Source organism: Pteropus vampyrus, unplaced genomic scaffold, assembly GCF_000151845.1.
Source record: "Pteropus vampyrus isolate Shadow unplaced genomic scaffold, Pvam_2.0 Scaffold281, whole genome shotgun sequence".
Taxonomy (NCBI): domain Eukaryota; kingdom Metazoa; phylum Chordata; class Mammalia; order Chiroptera; family Pteropodidae; genus Pteropus; species Pteropus vampyrus.
The window spans coordinates 465,892-483,539 of record NW_011889062.1 but is presented as its reverse complement, the minus strand read 5'-3'; positions in this window follow the sequence as shown (position 1 = coordinate 483,539).

The window sequence follows — 17,648 nt, the reverse complement described above, 5'->3', positions numbered from 1 at the left end:
ATTGCCTTTAATATGCAAATGGTATTGCTAATTAAGATAATTCATTAATTTTCAGGAAGGTTAAACATTCATTTGCTGTGCATAAAACACTTTATAATATCAAGTATTAATTGTTTTATATGTCCTGTAATATATCTTCCTCAAATTCAGAAAATTGTCCAGTTGATTCACTTTTAATTAATATGGTATGAATTAATTATATCTTGAAACTTCCTTCATTGCCCTGATGACTTGACCTAACTTTTAAGTAATATTACTTGCACTTCTTACTTACATGGTTATACCTACCCTTTGTACTTCTTTGGTATCTGAAACTGTTTTCTTTATGATCATTTGTTAACAAATGTTCACCTTCCAGAATAATTGTTTTTCATTAGCCTTTTCAATAAACACTCTAAAGAATTCTCTAATTCAATCGAAATCTATGTTTCTAGTTTCCTTTCTTTTCATTGCCAACATCATTTCCCTTTTCTTCTGGTAATTTAAATGCTGTCTATTTATGATTTGGGTTCTCTTTGAAAAAAAAACAATTAACTCCTCCCTAAATTGTTATTTTTTTTTCCATTAAAGTAACAAGACCTGTTAGCAATGCTCTATAACAGTTTCTTTGACAATGTATGCTTTACTGCATTGATTGTCCATGGTTATTCAGGTAGTCACTTCTGAGTTCTTCTCTCTGGCATCTCTGATAAGCCTCTGATGGGGGACCAATAACAGATCATTACAGTGTCAAGGGAAGACTGCTGAACACAATGTTTTCTTTATCCTGGTTTGAGACTTATAGTTAGGACTTATTGTTTCTTTGTCTGTTCAAATTAACTTTAAGGCCTTAAGGTTATTTGAGGAAACATGTTGGTTATCATTTTGGCATATCCTTAAAGTAAAATTTAAAGTACTTACAAAACACTACCTTTGCTGCTATTTATTTAGGAAAGTCTTGATAATTTTTTCGTAGGTGTAATTCTCCTGCAGGCAGGAGCTAAATGATTCCTCTTTTCCAGGTACAGTATTTTCGGGATGTTAAAATGTTATTTAGTGTGCTGAAATAGTAATTTTCTGAATGACACCCTGGTGGCCTAGAAATGTTAATGCAGATTCCAAAAGTGAAATAATATATTTTACTAATATTCTGAATTTTCTTTTTTCTAAAATTTTATCCAAAGCCTAAAGCTCCTTGAAAGCAATTCAGCAAGTTTGATATGTACATTATGAGATAATACTTAAAATCTTTCAAAATATATGTTGTTTCTTGTTAAGTCAATTCAAGTTGATTTTGAAGTGAGCTAAGTACATAGATTAAAGACAAGTTGAAGGTCATAGAAAAGATAATGGAACTGTCATTTATTAATATTAATGAAACATTCCCCAAAATAATCACCATAGGCTCATACTTGGTTCAATATCTATATTATAAATCTAGAGAGTGAAAACCCATAATGTCATAAGAAGTTATTAAACTTTTGTTGAATGACCAGTGAAATCAAAATACTTGAAGAGTCCAAAGAAAAATGATGAAATTTGGAAGCTGATTATTTTTGTGTACTATAATGTATTAATTGTAGTGGAAGAAGCAGAAAGCCCTAGGTTCAAATGTGAGATCAGCTTCTAATTAGTTACATTACCTTGGATTATAAATTTTACAATAATGGTCTGTTGCTAATAGTAATAATTATAGTAAAAACAATAGTTAACAGTTATTGAGTATTTTCTGCTGGTCAGCACTGTATTAATGGTGTCCATGAATTATCCTATAATCATCCGAACAGCTTATTTATGTTATCATTATTTATGGAAGAGGAAATCATGTTATTGAAAGTTAAAGTAACTTGCCCAAATCCATTCAGCTACACACTGCTAAAACAAGAATTTTAATTCAGATTGTATGACTCCAGGAACTACACTCTTAACTTCTAGATCATGCTACCTCCTAGTTATATAACTTCTCTAAAGAACAATTTCTTCACTTACAAGGAGAAATTATTAATTAAAATTGTAAGACTGCTCTGAAGTTTGGTTTTCTAATTTTTAAATATTTGAAGAATGCCTACTATGTGCTGGCGATATGCTGTGTCTGGGGATATCAGTGTTCCTTACTATTATTTTATTCATGGTATATGAACAATAATGATAAGCAAATAATTAAGATGTGGTGTAATAAGTCATTCATCATAGTGCTTTCTTCATCCCCTTATCCAATTATCAGCAATTTTTGTTTGGCTCTACTTCCCTATATATATATTAAGTCTAATCACTTATCATCTCTATTGATAAAATCCTAGGTTGAGACAAAATTAATGCATTCTCTCTGGGGTACATAAAAAAGACTGTTCTCCCAGGCTCTTTGGGACAGGACAGATTGATATAGGAAATGAGTGGAAGGAGGGAGCTAGTCCAGAGTTAGAGAGTCAAATCGTAAAGAAAGAAGAGTCTATAGTGACATCCTCCACCTGCATAAGATTTAACTATGCCAAAGAGTTCAGGATAGTGACTCTTTAAGGAAAGGTAAACTTTAAAGAGAGAGAGAAAATGTAATATATTAGTAAAACTAAAGAATTTCAGTTTGTTGGAAGAAAAAATCACAGGAGTTATACACAAAATGAGAAAGATTGGGTCAAATCAAATAGAGTTTTACAGGAGATATTGAGTTTTTTACAAATTATCCTTGAAGTTATGGAATTTAGGGGATCAAATATATGGTAGTTGAAGGAAACTGGACTTGCATATATGTTATAAATCCCACAATACATTATTAGAATTTTTAAGCATCCATTTATCTTTTAGATAATAAGAAAAAAACATATATATTTGCCTGTGTAACTTCCATTTCTACTATTCATCATTCCATATTTCTATCTGGTTGTCGTCTTTTCTTTCGACCTGAAGAGAATGCTGTTATTGTCATGCCAGCCCACTGGTGGTGTCTGAAAAAGTCTTTATTCCACATTTTTTGAGAGATATTTTAACCAGGTAAATAATTCTAGGTTGACAGCATTTTCTGTCAGTACTTTAAAGATGTTACTCTGTTGTCTTGCATATTTTTTATGAGAAAGAAATTATCCTTATCTTTGTTTCTCTATATAACATATATCATGTTAAATATATAATTAAGTTAAAGAAGATGTCTTTTCCACTGGCTACTTTAAAAATATTTTATTACCACCTTTGAGAAATTTGATTATGTTGTGCCTTAGAGTACTTTCCTTAATGTCTCTTGTGCTTGAGAGTTGAGGTTTGCGTACTATGGGTTTCTAATTTTCATCAATTTCAGAAAAATTTTAATCATCACTTCTGAAATTATTTTTCTGTCCTTTCTTCTCTCATCTGATATCTCCTAACTTTTCGAGACTCCAGTTGTACATAGATAAAGCCACTTGAGTTGTCTCACAGCTCACTTATGCTCTTAACTATTTTATTCTCCTTTGCTCTCTGTTTTATTTTGGATAGTTTCTTTTATGTCTCAGAGTTCACTAATCATCTTTTCTGCAATGTCTAATCTTCTGTTAATTACATTCATTGTATTTGTATTTTTCATCTCACACTTTATCATTTTCATCTTTAGAAGTTAAATTTTAAAAAAAATGTATTCCATGTCTCTACATAACTTTTTGAATATACGGAATGTAGTTATAATAACTGTTTGTATGTATTTGACTGCTAATTCTATCATTTATGTCAGTTAAGGGTCACTTTTGATTGACTTTTTTTTCCCCTCATGAGTTATTTTTTTCTTCTTTTTAGGCATTATCCTTTTTTATTGGGTATGAGATATTTGGGCTTTCAACTTTCTTTTATACCTAACATATTTTTGAGCTTTGTTCTGGGATGCAACTAAATTACTTATGTTGGACGGCTAGATGCTTTTCCAAAACTGTGGATTTATTCAAGAACAGTTTCAGACCTGCCATCTAATGGCCAACCACATGAACTATGCACAAATACCAAGAAACAAAGGAGAAGAAACTTTTCATGTAGTGTAGAAGAGGAAATTGTGAGAGCTATTATAAACTAAGAGTTTTGGGCACTGTGATTGTTACAGGGCCTGAGAACTTCCCTTTCTGGCTTCCTGAATTCATTTTAGATGAGGTTTCTGTTTATTGATTTTTATACATGAAAACAATTTTATCCCTCAAGATCCTGTTTTTAAGATTTTTAAAGCTGTGCTAAGTATCATTAATGGCTAAGGAGAGTTAAGTATTCTCCATTTCTGAGGCAAGACCCTCTGTATCCATTGCTCTGTGACTCATGAGATTTTCTAGTCCAGCTGATGGGGAAAAAAGCACAATTTCTGATTCCTGTGAACACTAGCTGCTTTTACCTTTAATCCTTTAACTTGATTCATTCATCCCTGAGCCGTTTATACACACATGCACTAATTACTTGTATGTTAAATACTACAAGAGTATCTTCTGCAGACCTGTGGAGTTCTCTAGTTGTGCCACTCTATATTTTCTGATAATCTTCTCTGCAAGATCTACCTGCCTAGAAATTTCTAGTCTGCCATTACACTCAGGTCCATCTTTTCCACTCAGAATGCTCCTGGGTCTGGATAAATTCACCCTCCCTGCACTGTGAACTAGAATCTCTTTCAAGGCATTAAGCTAGGAAGTTGTCTGTTTTTCACTTGAGTTGCATCTCTTAGTGTTATCGAACTCAAGTTTGGCTGCTTGCCATTCGTGAGCCAACAATAATCGAGATGCAAGGGTTGGTGAGAGGAAAGTAGGTTTATTAAAGAGCCAGCACCCTGAGAAGATGACAGACTGCTGTCACAAAGACCGTCTTGCCTCTTTGGTGCAGGCAAGCGTTATTATAGGGAGAGGGCTGAGTAAGGGACAAGGGAGAAATTCCAGAGCTGCATCCTGGAGGGGAAGGGAAATGTCCCTGGGCCAATTGTCTTGTCTCTCGACCTTGGCTTGTTTCTCATGCCTGAGTCTTTTTTAGGTGAAGAATCGACCTATGCAACACACTCTGATAAAAACCCTTCAGCTAGTCAAGTGAAGGTCTATTTTGCTTCATTTAGGAGGGAATTTTGCGGTCAATCTCTTGGCACCAAAAGGTCTGGGAACCAAATCAGTTTCCTTTGAAGTCTGTTTCTAAAGTTCTCAAGCAAGCAAGCTGTTTATCTACAAGTTACACATTAGTTAACAAGGCATTTTAATGCATGTTAAAATGAGAATGGGACTGTAAGGACAAAAAATGGTTACATTATGAGATTACATTCATAAAGCTGAAATAATCACAGCTACAAACTCCACTGTCATTTTGTTATTTCAATTTTTATGGAAGTTTTGCTGATCTACCTGTAATGGACCCTTGGGACAACAATTATCATGAAATTCTAGAACCTGCAATGAGACATGTTCATTTCTTCTAGTTGAAGGAAGAGACCTAAGGTGCATTTGCATTCCACTTGTTGAGGCCTGTCTACATAATTTAATATTATTAACTATGATTATTTTGAAAATTCTATAAAAGACTAATGTTAACATTAATACAGTTAAGGCTAACTTTACAATTCATCTTAGGATAAATTTTATTCTGAATGATATCCAAGAAAATAGATCGGAAAACCAGTCTTCCATGACTTGGAATAAGGGAGTAGGCATACAAAGGTGGAAGGGTAAGGGTGGAAAAAGCAAGTCATTCGCATTGCTGTTATACTAGGCAAAGCCTACCTGAATCAGAGAAAAAAACTATATCAAAGAAATGAAGCCTGTGTATGGTTAGTGTGTGGTTACATTAGCTCCTTCTGGTTCACGTTCAACATCTTAAAACTGTTGTCTCATTCATTTCATCAGTTGTTGTTGTTGTTGTTGCCAATTTAGGCAGGAGGGTAATTTGGGCAATTTACTCCTTGTCCAGAGTTAAAAGTTCTTTCCTCTTGGTTTTAGCCAGGTACTTGCTATCTGGCTAAAGACTACCCATCTATCTGCTCTTGTTGGCAATTGTGACCATATTAATAATAAGTGACGGATGAGATAAAAACAGAAATAATATGTGCACATTCTGCCCCTTAAAGTGATGCACCTAGACTCCCCTCATCCTTCCCTACAGCTGGCTGATGAGAATGAGAAATAATAATGAAAACAAGAAAGATGTGAAGAGTAGAGCTTCTCATTCTCAAGACTTAGAGAAAATCTCATATTGTGATAGAAGCACTGAAGTCTTGAGTCTTATTTCTGCAGCAGAATAGTCTACACTGTAAATAAGAGAAAAAAGATATTTTGAGGGAAAACTATAAATTCAGTCTATGAATTATTCAGTTTAAAGATGTATTTCAGTGTAGAAGCTTCTGAAGCCCAAGATAGTTCCAGGTAGAGATGGAGACTTGAGCAAAATCAGCATGCAACTACAAAATAGCACTTGTTTATGAAATCACAATGTATGATTGGATGTACTGTGGTAAGAGAATGCCTAGAATAGAAATCTAAGATAATAGTTCTCAAACTTGTCTGCACTTTGGAATCAACTGGAGAGCTTAAGGAAAATTTATTGAATCATGGGTCTGTCCTTCAGATATTGTTGTTTAATTACTATAGGGTATGAGCTGGGCATCATGATATCTAAAAATCTCATAGGTGATTCAAATATGCAGCTGAAAAATAGAAGATGTGCAAACAGTGGAGACTGGGAAGGAATGGAGAATGTGACTGGAGGAAATCTAGGAAAGTGTAGCATTTTGAACCAATTTTGCATGTAAATGCTTGTGTCCAAATTCTGGATTTTATCATATATTATCTAAAAGACTGGGTTCGAGAACATGTTTGAGTAACCTAAAGCAACTCACTAGATCAGAACCTCAATGCAGTCATGTATAGAATGTGAATAATAACCCATTCTTTCACCTTATCACCATAAGGATAATAAGATATTTTACAGTCCCTTGCAGATAATGTTGTACTATTGCCAAGTGAGATATTTAAAGTCAAATTATTTTTCACTCTTGACTTCCTACATTTCTAACTTTCATAGGAAAATTAGGCATATGTTTAAGGAAAGTGATTCAGGAAAAGGAACTTCCTCTGTGAACATAAATAACAAACATAATTGTTCAAGTTTCCTTTCCTCCTAGTGGCACAGCTTCATCACCACTATAATTGCTGTAACAGATCTGTTAATCATGTTTCTGATAAAATTGGCAGTTAGTAGCAAAGGAAAGCAATTTGGGCAGAAGCAGTAGGTTTCCTCTCTCATCACTGAACTTGCAACCTGGAACTAAGAAAATTTTACTGAGTCATGTCAAAAAGAACCATTATAGTTTATGCCTAGAAGATACCTGATACTGGTAATAACGTATGATTTCCATTCCTTCCAGAAATTCAGCCACGTTCAGCATTGGAGTAAAAGCATTAGGAGACACTCTTACTGAACCTCTTTAAAGTTCAGATTGGGAAAAAAAAAAAAAGAAAAAAAAATATACCAAGGGGAATAACATGCCCAGAGAAAAGATTAAAAGGGTGACTTAACAGGTTATTTGCATCTCTAATTTCTTTGCCTCCACTGGAATTGAGAATAGTGAAGTGATCTTTGCTGTTCTGATTAGAACACTTACTGAGAGCAAGCAGTTAAATCCCAAGTGAATCAATAAATGGCTAACAGTTAAAAGTCAGTAAAACAAGGACTTGCATCACCATCTAAATATTAGATACCAAATGAAGAGAAGGTAATACAGCTATAAAGCCATATCTGGAGGATACATATAGATTCCATGTCTTGATCTTCCAAGCTAGGCGAAAAACAAATCCTGAACGGAAGTTAGAAAAACTCATACCAGGATAAACTAAAGAATCGCATCATGCAAAGGCATATATGATAAAAGACAGCACATTTTTGTAGGAGAAGAAAAAAGCTTCAATTTAAAGAAAGTCATGTTGCATAGAATATAGGAGATCTAAAAGTCAGCTATTAAAATAAGATATTTAGTTACTTGGAAAGTATATTATCCTATTTTATATTAATATAACAGTCTTGTGAGGTGGTTTGTTATTGAAATGCTTCATTTAAATATTTACTTATTTGTTCACACCATCAGTAATGTGTTATTAGGTGTCTCTGTGCAATAAACACTTTTTGAGAGATATGTAGGGGTTAATTAGCTCTGGTTCAACCTGTCAAGAACTTTCGCTCTAATAGGATAGAAACAAAAATATATATTTGATATTAAAATATAAGATAGAAAGTAATGTAGATCACAACATATGAATAAAATTATGTAGGCCGGAGATACTATTTACAAACTATGTATCTAACAAATATTTCCTTAATATCTAGACTATATAAAGAATTTTCAAACTTGGCAGTAAAAATCAGACAATCCAATTATAAATTGGGCAAAAGTCATGAAGAAATATTTCAATGAAGAGGATGTATAGATGGTAAATAAGCACAGGAAACAATGTTCAATATCATCAGCCATTAGGGAATTAGAAATTAAAACTACTATGTGATATCACTATGGACTTACTAGAATGTCTAAAATAGAAATAGTAATAACACCAAATGCTAGTGAAGATAGAGAAAAACTAGTTCACTCATACATTGCTGGTTAGAATGTAAAATGTACAGCTTTCTGGAAAACAGTTTGTCAGTATATTACAAAACTAAATACACAGTTATCATATGACCCAGCAATCACACTCTTGTTCATCTTTCCCAAAAAGATCACTGTATGATCACACAAAAACTAATTCATAAATATTCATACCAGCTTAATTTGTAATACCTCAAAACTGGAAACAACCTAAATATTATTCAATGCAAAAATGGTTAAACAAACTATAAAACATCATTGAATATGCCACTAAGCCATAAAAAGGAGTGAACTATTGATGCACACAGCTGAGAATGATCTCAAAGAAATTAAACTGAGTGAAAAAAAGCCAATGTCAAAAGGTTACATACAATATGTTTTCATCTATGTGTTATTAAGTATCAAAATTATTGAGATGGTGAATAGATTAGTGTTTGTCAGGTGTTAAGGATGGGTAGGGTATGTGATATGAAGAGGTAATATGAGAGAAACTTATGGTTGGGGATAGAACAATTCTGTATCTTGATTGTGGTTATGGTTACATAAATCTGCAGCACATATGATAAAATTATGTTGATACAAGAAACGTCCAAACCTGTAGAGAATTTTTGTAATAGTTTATTTGAGTCAAACTGATGACATACACCAAAGAGTAAGATCTTAAATGCTCCCTAGAATAACAATTTTGCATCTTTTATGCATTTGAAATTAAGGAGGAAGATAGGGAAGATTACATGGAGGTGGGAAAAAGAAAGCTGGGATTGAATTACAGGATAGTTATCAAGATTATGTGCTCTCTTTAAGGTTAATACTCAATTCAATGAGGTATTACTTCTGGTGTTTCAAAGGTGTGTTAAATTAAATTAGTAGTTGATATTTGCGCATGGGAATGGGGAGCACGGCAGAAGGAATGCAGTTAGCATTAACAAGATGGCTAAGTAGAGGGCCAGAGTAGGGAGAGAGCAATTGCGGGGATCGTTTTATGAACAATACAGATGTCTAACCAATGTACTGTATACTTGAAACTAATTTAAATAAATAAATTTATTTTTTTAAAAAAGGTATGTTAACTTAGATGCGCAAGAACAATGGACAGGGCTGGCTTTTTACTAAGGAAGTTATAAGCCTGGGGCGTGACTACCCACCATGACCTGCTCGGTTAAAATTTATGAGTGAGTGTGTAAAACTGGTGAAATCTTAAGCTTTGCAAATTATACCAAATTGCTAGTTTTTATAGTGTGGATTCAAGATAAAATAAATAAGGATAATTGTGTGAAGCCTATCTCAATAGCATAGATGACAGATAATGAGGTTACACTGAATCAGGATAGATTTGGTGAAAATGAAATCTATTATTTATAAGAATTGATTGGCTGTAGAGTGGATGCAAAAAAGGGATTGGGCTTGTGATTCTCAACTAGTGTCTGTAAGAAGATGAGGACATCGATGATCATAAAGGCTTCTTTGTATTGTAAATACAGTTGGCATTTGGTTTCCCAGAAATAATTTCTCAAGGTTTGTATCATTTCACCTTTGGACTGGGGTGGAGGAGGGGGTTTGTCATCTACTGAACCAATGTATACAAATACATATCGGTATAACCTTGAATGAAAGTGTCATTATTTCATAAAGGAACAGAAATAAAGAAAAAGTACTTTTTTTTGTATCTTATACTCTGTACATATATCACTGAGCATTGACTGTTTCACTCACTTTATATTCAGTTGTAATCTATTAAAAATTGTATCATGATACCTTTGTTAATGTTATGAACTTTCAATAATATATATATATCTTGTCATATTTAAATACTAATTTGATTGCCTTTGAAAGTGTGAAAACCATCAGAATGTGTTATTGTAAAATGCCATTTCTGTCCCTTTACTGGAGAGAGAGAGAGAAAGGAATAGCACAGTTTTTGAGAAACAGATATTATCCTATTCATCTTTAGGTTTTTTTAGAACACACTATTTTCACAATATTATGTGAAATAAATGCTAGTAAACCATTTTGAAGAATGTCATATCTTCCTCCACAGCTCTTAAACAAAGCTGCTCCTAATTGCAAATCAATATTGGACGTAACCACTGTGTTTTATATATTTTTTTTTACTTTTATTACATTTAGGATAATTCATTCTTTTTTCTAAATCTTAAGGTCTGCATGCAGGTTTCTACAGACCACTGAACATTATCTATACGTTCTTTCCCAAAACAACTACTTGAGGAGAAATTGTAAAAATCAAAGCAAAACATAATCCTTGGTCATAATTGAAAGCACAACTGAAATAAATGAAAATCTTTCATTGAATTAATGCTGCCTAACAAGTATATAAAGGTCTGCTATAAAGTTTTTTCATGGATAATCTACCAGTTCTCAGGCATTCAAACTACAGGTAAACAACTGTGGCTCAGAAAGATCATACTCAATAGTCCCCCCTTATCCACAGGGGATACATTCCAAGACCTCCAGTGATCATCTGAAACCTTAGATAGTACCAAACTGTATATATACTGTGTTTTTTTTCCTGTACATACATACATATGATAAAGTTTAATTTATAAATTTGGCACAGTAAGAGATTAACAACAATAACTAATAATAAAATAGAACATTTATAACAATGTACTGTCATAAAAGTTATGCAAATGGCTTTGGGACCTTATTAAGTAAATTAAAGATTGCTTGATAAAAAGCACTGCAATATTGAGACAATCAATCTGATAATCAAGACAGCTACTAAGTGACTAATGGCAGGTAGCATATATGATATGGATATGCTGGATAGAGGGATGATTTACATCCTGGGAAGGACATGACTGGATGGAGTGGGGTGACGCAAGATATCATCATGCTACTCAGAATGGTATAGCAATTGAAAACTTAAGAATTGTTTATTTATGTACTTTTCCATTTAATATTTTGGACCACAGTTGACAACTGGCAACTGAAATCATGGAAAGCGAAACCATGGATAAGGGGGTACTATTGTATACAGTTGTCCAGAGCATTGAGTAAATCTTACTCCCTGGTTTATGACATATCATCTTAATCAGTCTGCATAAATTCCTCTTCCTACCTTTTAAATTATTTTGTTTTCTTTCCTTATTTTCCTTCCTTTGTGAACACCATTTTAATATATTTAATGTATTCCTTTGATCTGTGTATGTTCTTATAAAATGTGTGTGTTAGTATGTGTAGTTTATATAGTAACATTGTAAATTTTGTTCTGTGCATTACTGTGTCCTTTCTTAGCACCGTGTTTAAGATCTGCCTTATTTACTATGACTATCTAGTCTGTTACATCTCATCCCTATATCTGGCATAGTGTGCATCTACAATATCTAGCATGCTATTTTGATCAGGCTCTAAAATTCCTGTTGGGATATAATTTAATAGCAAATTTAAAAAATAAATTTTAGTTGTTTATAATATACTTTTTACAGAACTATAATTTACAAATAGAAAAATATGCTTAGATCATAATTATGCACTTTGAGTAATAACTACAAAAATGAGCACACACATGTAACCTCCAGTCAGCTAGGAAATAGAATATTATTAGTACTCAAGAGACTTTCACATGCTACCAGTCATTAGAATCTCCATAAGTAGCCATACTTTTGACTTCATCATCATAATATTAGTTTTATATGTTTTTAAATTTTTCTGAATGTAATTGTAATATGTGTTCTTTTGTATCTGGTTTCTTTTCTTAGCAGAATTTCTGTGAAATCCAGCTTTATCATCACATATAATGTAGCTCATTGGATTTTGTTGCATATCAATATATAATTTTTGTCTTGAGGAAAAACACATGCAAGTGAATTATTATGAGTATATATTTGATATTACTGACCCCCTGAAAAGGTCTTGAAGACCACAAAATGTCCCCAGATCTGATTCCAATGAGCATGATCTTACAGCAATTCCTAAAGGAAAACAAGCCAATAGGTACAGGTAGGACAAATAACATTTTAAAATTAAATCAACCTCTTGGAAGCCAAGAAAAGACAAAAAAATTTTTTTTTGAAGTGAGATAATAGGTTAAGCCCAGCATTATCAAAAATTAAATTAATTGTAAATGTGCTAAAAACTCCAAATAAAAGGCAGAGATGGACAGACTGAGTAGAGAACCAAGAGTAACCTATCTACCAACTTCATGAAAGCCACTTTAATTATAAATAGGTCAAATGTTAAAAGATTGTTTCACTGCAATTTAAAAAAGGATAGAAAATACTATACCTTAAAATCATTTTTTAAAAATTATATAGCTATATAAAGTATGTTAAATGAAAAAATTCAGGGACATTTTTTAATAACAAATGAATTGGCTCTCTAAGATATAGCAAAAACTGAGAAAGAAGAAAGAGATAAATCCACAATCAGATTGAGATTTCAACAGATACCTCTTAGCAGTTGAGAGAACATTTATAGAGGAAAAAATATGGATATAGAAGATCTATATTACATGATCAACCAATTTTTCTAATTGATTTTTACAGAACATATTACCCCAAAACAGAAGAGTACACACTCTTTTCAAATGCAAATGGACTCTTTATCAAGATATAACATATGCTGTATATGGTTTAATTCATTTTAAAAAATAAAATCATCTATAGTATACTCTCTGACTACAAGGGAATTAAGATAGAGATCAGTAAATTAGACATTGCTAAAATCTTCTAATACTTATAAATTCAAAAACATACTTCTAGGAGAGACTTCCACTTTGGTAAAGATGACTTCATACTTTTCCTGTTCCTCTCACTAAATACAACTAAAACTGGGAGATTATATACGAAACAAACATAAGAAGGCTATTAAAGGTAAAAAAGAAGAAAGCAGACCAGGTGGAGACCTCAGAAACAAAGAATAGCATGATGAGGAGTACCCTGGATTTTGTTTTTGTCTTATAGATACCAGTCTTTCAACCGAAGAAGTCAGCAAACTGAAAATGTCAAAGAGTACAGACAAAAAAAAAAAGCTTCAACAAATGAATTTCTCTATCCAAAAGACTAGGAAAGGGGCAACCTACCAAGATAGAAAACTTTTATACAATAATCATTCTACTTCAGCCAAATACTGAAACAGAACAAAATCAAACAAAAGCATCCAAAAACCAACCAAACAAACCAAACAAAAACACTCCCACATATGCCAGAAAAAAAGTGGGAAGTCTTGACTTTCACCCTCACAAAGATGTTACAAGACACCATAAATCCTAGTCCTGGTAGTGCCAGGGAAGGCCAACTAGGAAGCAGAGACTTATATCACCATCAGCTGGTAATAAGTCCTCCCATCCAGCAATGTCAGTGAAAACTACACAGATAATCTAGACTTCCAACTCATCCAGGAGTAATGAGGTGCTTCTCTCCCTCTCTGCTAAGGTGGAATTAGAGGAGACCTGCTAGAGAATCAGGAATTTCACCATCAGCCAGTGGTAACAAAGCAGCTTGCACCACAATGTCAGTGGAGTCCACATGGGGAGCCAGAACTGCCTAGTAGTAACAAAGGGTCCACTCTCCTTGGCTAAATGTCAGGTTTTCCATTAGAAATTACTTATCATATCAAGAACTAGGAGAATATCAAATTTAGTGAAAAAGATTAATAGATTTCAACACTGTTGAGATGACAGAGATAAGCAAATTACATGGAAAATACTTGAAGTTGCCATAATAAACATGCTTCAACACACAATGACAAACACCCTTGAAATAATAAAAGTAGAATGCTTTGGCACTTGAAATAAATAATAAAAGTAGAATTCTTCGGCAAAGAAAACATCTCGCCAGAGAGATGTTATAAAGAACAATCTAATGGAAATTTTAGAAATAAACCATTTAATTACCAAAATAAAAAGGTCGGAGGATGAAAAGGTCAGTGAATTGGCTCAGTAGTAGAATGAAGTGATAAGAAAAATAGATCAGGGTCTGGAGGTTTAACAGTAGAAGTTATACAATCATTGCGAGACAACAGTAAATGATCTAAATTTTCTATAATCAGATTCTGGGGAACAAGGAAAAAGACTAGGGCAGAAGAATATTTACTTGAAGTTACAATAAAGGAAAACTCAAATTTGGCAAGAGGCATAAACATACATATTTCAGAAGCTGAATAAACATCAAACCTAAAGATAATGCTGCCAAGACATATCAACATCTGAAATGACATTGTAAATGGCATCGAGGAATGCAATTAGAATGAGAGCTTTTTTCCTTCAGAAACAATGGATGCCAGAAGGAATGACACAGCATTTTTTAAGTACTGGAATAAAAGAATTGTCACCCAGAATCCTATACCCAGTAAAAATATTCTTCTGAAATGGAAGAAAAATCAAGGCATTCTCATATAATTGAAAACTAAGGGACTGTGTTGCCAGCCAACAATGTTAAAAAAAAAAAAAATTTCTAAAGAGAAATGAAGCAAAAAATGAAGAAGGAAGAAAGAAAAGGGTCAGCAAAAATATGAGCAAATACATTATAACTTTTTTCTCCTCATGAGTTCTCTAAATTATTGTTGACATTGAATCAAAAACTAATACTGATTGATTTTGTTTTAAATGTATGTCAAAGAAACAGTTAAGAAAATTATAAATGGGGAAGGGTAAAGATGTAAACAAACAATTTCTGTACTCGAACATGTAAAATAATGATACCCATACACTGTAATAAGTTATGTATATATGCTGTAATATGTGGAGCAACCAAATAAAAACACAAACACACGGAAGGATATAAATTTGTGAAAATATAGAGAAATAGAAATAAAATTATTAAAAAAATGATAAAAGTAGGAAAAAGAAAATAGAAATGTAAAAAATAAATAAATAAATAAATAATATGACTGACATGACTAAACTTATCAATAATTACCTTAAATGTAAATGGTCAAAATTCATGAAATAAAAGATTGGCAGAGTCTATTAAAAAACAATGTTGACCAAGGATATAAGAAACACTGATCCTGCAGTTTTGAGGCCCCTTTTAGCTTTGTGGTATAAAAACACTGTAAGTCACCTATATTTTGAGACTAAGAGGGATGAGGCACTGAACCCTTCACCAGTAGAGACACTGAAATGTCATGGAGAAGAGATTGTTTCAATTAGTTGTGATAGGAAATTGTATTAGTATCCCATAGCTGTTGAAACAACTTAACAAAACTTATTGGTTGAAAACAACACAGTTTTATTACCTTACAGTTCTGGAGGTCAGAAATGCAACATGAGTCTTACAAGACTAAAATCAAGGCATTGGTGGAACAATGCCTGATGACTATAAGAGAGAATTTTCTCTTGCCTTTTTCAGCTTCTCGAGTCTATCTTTATTTGTTGACTGATGGCCCCTTCTCTCATCTTAAAAGTCAACAGCATATCAGCTCCGAATCTCTCTCTCTCATTCTAATCCTTCTGCCTCCCTTTTATAAGGATCCTTGTGATTTCATTGGGTCCACTGGATAATCTAGGATAATCTCTTCCTGGCAAAACGTTTAATAACATATGTGAAGTCCCTTTTGCCATGTAAAGTAACATAGTCACAGGTTGTGAGAATTCAGATATCTTTGAGGGGAGGACATTATAATGCCTACCACAAAAGCTGAAGTTGAAATAAAACATATACAAAAAAATAAAATTTATCACATGGACCGAAATTTAACATTGTTAGTTATTTTCTGTCTTATCAAAAAGGAGACAAATCTTTTACAATAGAGAAACTACATACCTCTCAGTATATTTGAGAATGTAAATTTTTTCACTCTATTATAAATTTACTAAAATACAAAATAACAGCAACAAAGCCCCACAATTTCCTTTGTATTTCTCACAATGTGCCTGGCTTATACACCATTATTAAAATGTGAAAATAATGTATACACTCAAACACACATATACACACCATGAGAAAAAAGGTTAGTCTAGATGGAGTTTAGTGTTGAAATTATGTTTCAGACAAATTCACTAAACATTACAAGTTTACAGAATAATGAGGCCATGGATATTCATCAGATTCATATATTCTACAAGTTCATGTTAAGAATTTACTTCGCTGAAATTGAAAAGATGATAAAGGGATACATGAATGGAGCACATGTTTGATATTATAGTGTAGTTAAATGAACAAGAAATCTTCTCAATAAATATATCACCAGATAACAATAGCTCAGTGCAACAAGGGAAGTTAAAAATTTCAGGCAAAGGAGAGATTACTTTGCTGAAACAGTAATCATCGAAACTGTGTAAGAAGATAATATACATAAAGATTCTGTGATCACTGCAAGGGATGTGAGATATTTATTAAAACCCCAGGCTCTTTTCACGTATCCTGAAAGTTCTATATGCACAGTGTTGTGAAATAAAGACATCACAAAATTTTCTCCTAATATTGTTTGCTTAAATTTCTTGGAAAAAATACTGTTCAATTTGTTTTTTTTTTTTTGAACAAACTTTGCATTTATGGGGTGGCAATTTAACAACCATATGCTCTATAGAAACACATAGTTATTGTCATATTAATTTAAAATAAATATATAAAGTAGAGAAACTAAGTCTAATACAGGTTCTTTGGTGTGATATTGCAAATATTCAACTGCTCTATAGATAAGTTTATGAGTCATTTCTTCAGCAATCACTCTTAATCTCTTTATTTTCTCACTGAAAAGATCGCAGTTGAAATAGCTAGGTGTGCAGCACAAAATACACACTTTTTAAACTTTTTCCAGTAGTAAAGTTTGATTATGTGATAGAGTTGTAGCCGATGATATAGAAGTGGAATTCTGTAAGAGGGTTCAGGGAGAGTTTTAATGCCTCTCTGATAAAAAGTTTACCAAAAATTCTCCTATTTTCTTTCTTCTGTCTACTTGGAATTCAGATTGCTAGCTGAGGGAGGATTTTTTGACTGTAAGGAAACAGGAAACCTCCTTTTTTATGTTTACACCACCATATTTGGGCTTTTTATTTACAACAAAGATTTTCTTGATGCAATAACTTACATACAGGTTGTGTTTTCAGGTGTGAACATTTTTGCATATTAAAAAAAAAATCTAGTGCTGGTGTATTCAATTCTTGAACTAAGTTCAACACTCCTGTTGAGTAGATAGATAATCTCCAGCTGTTTTTTTT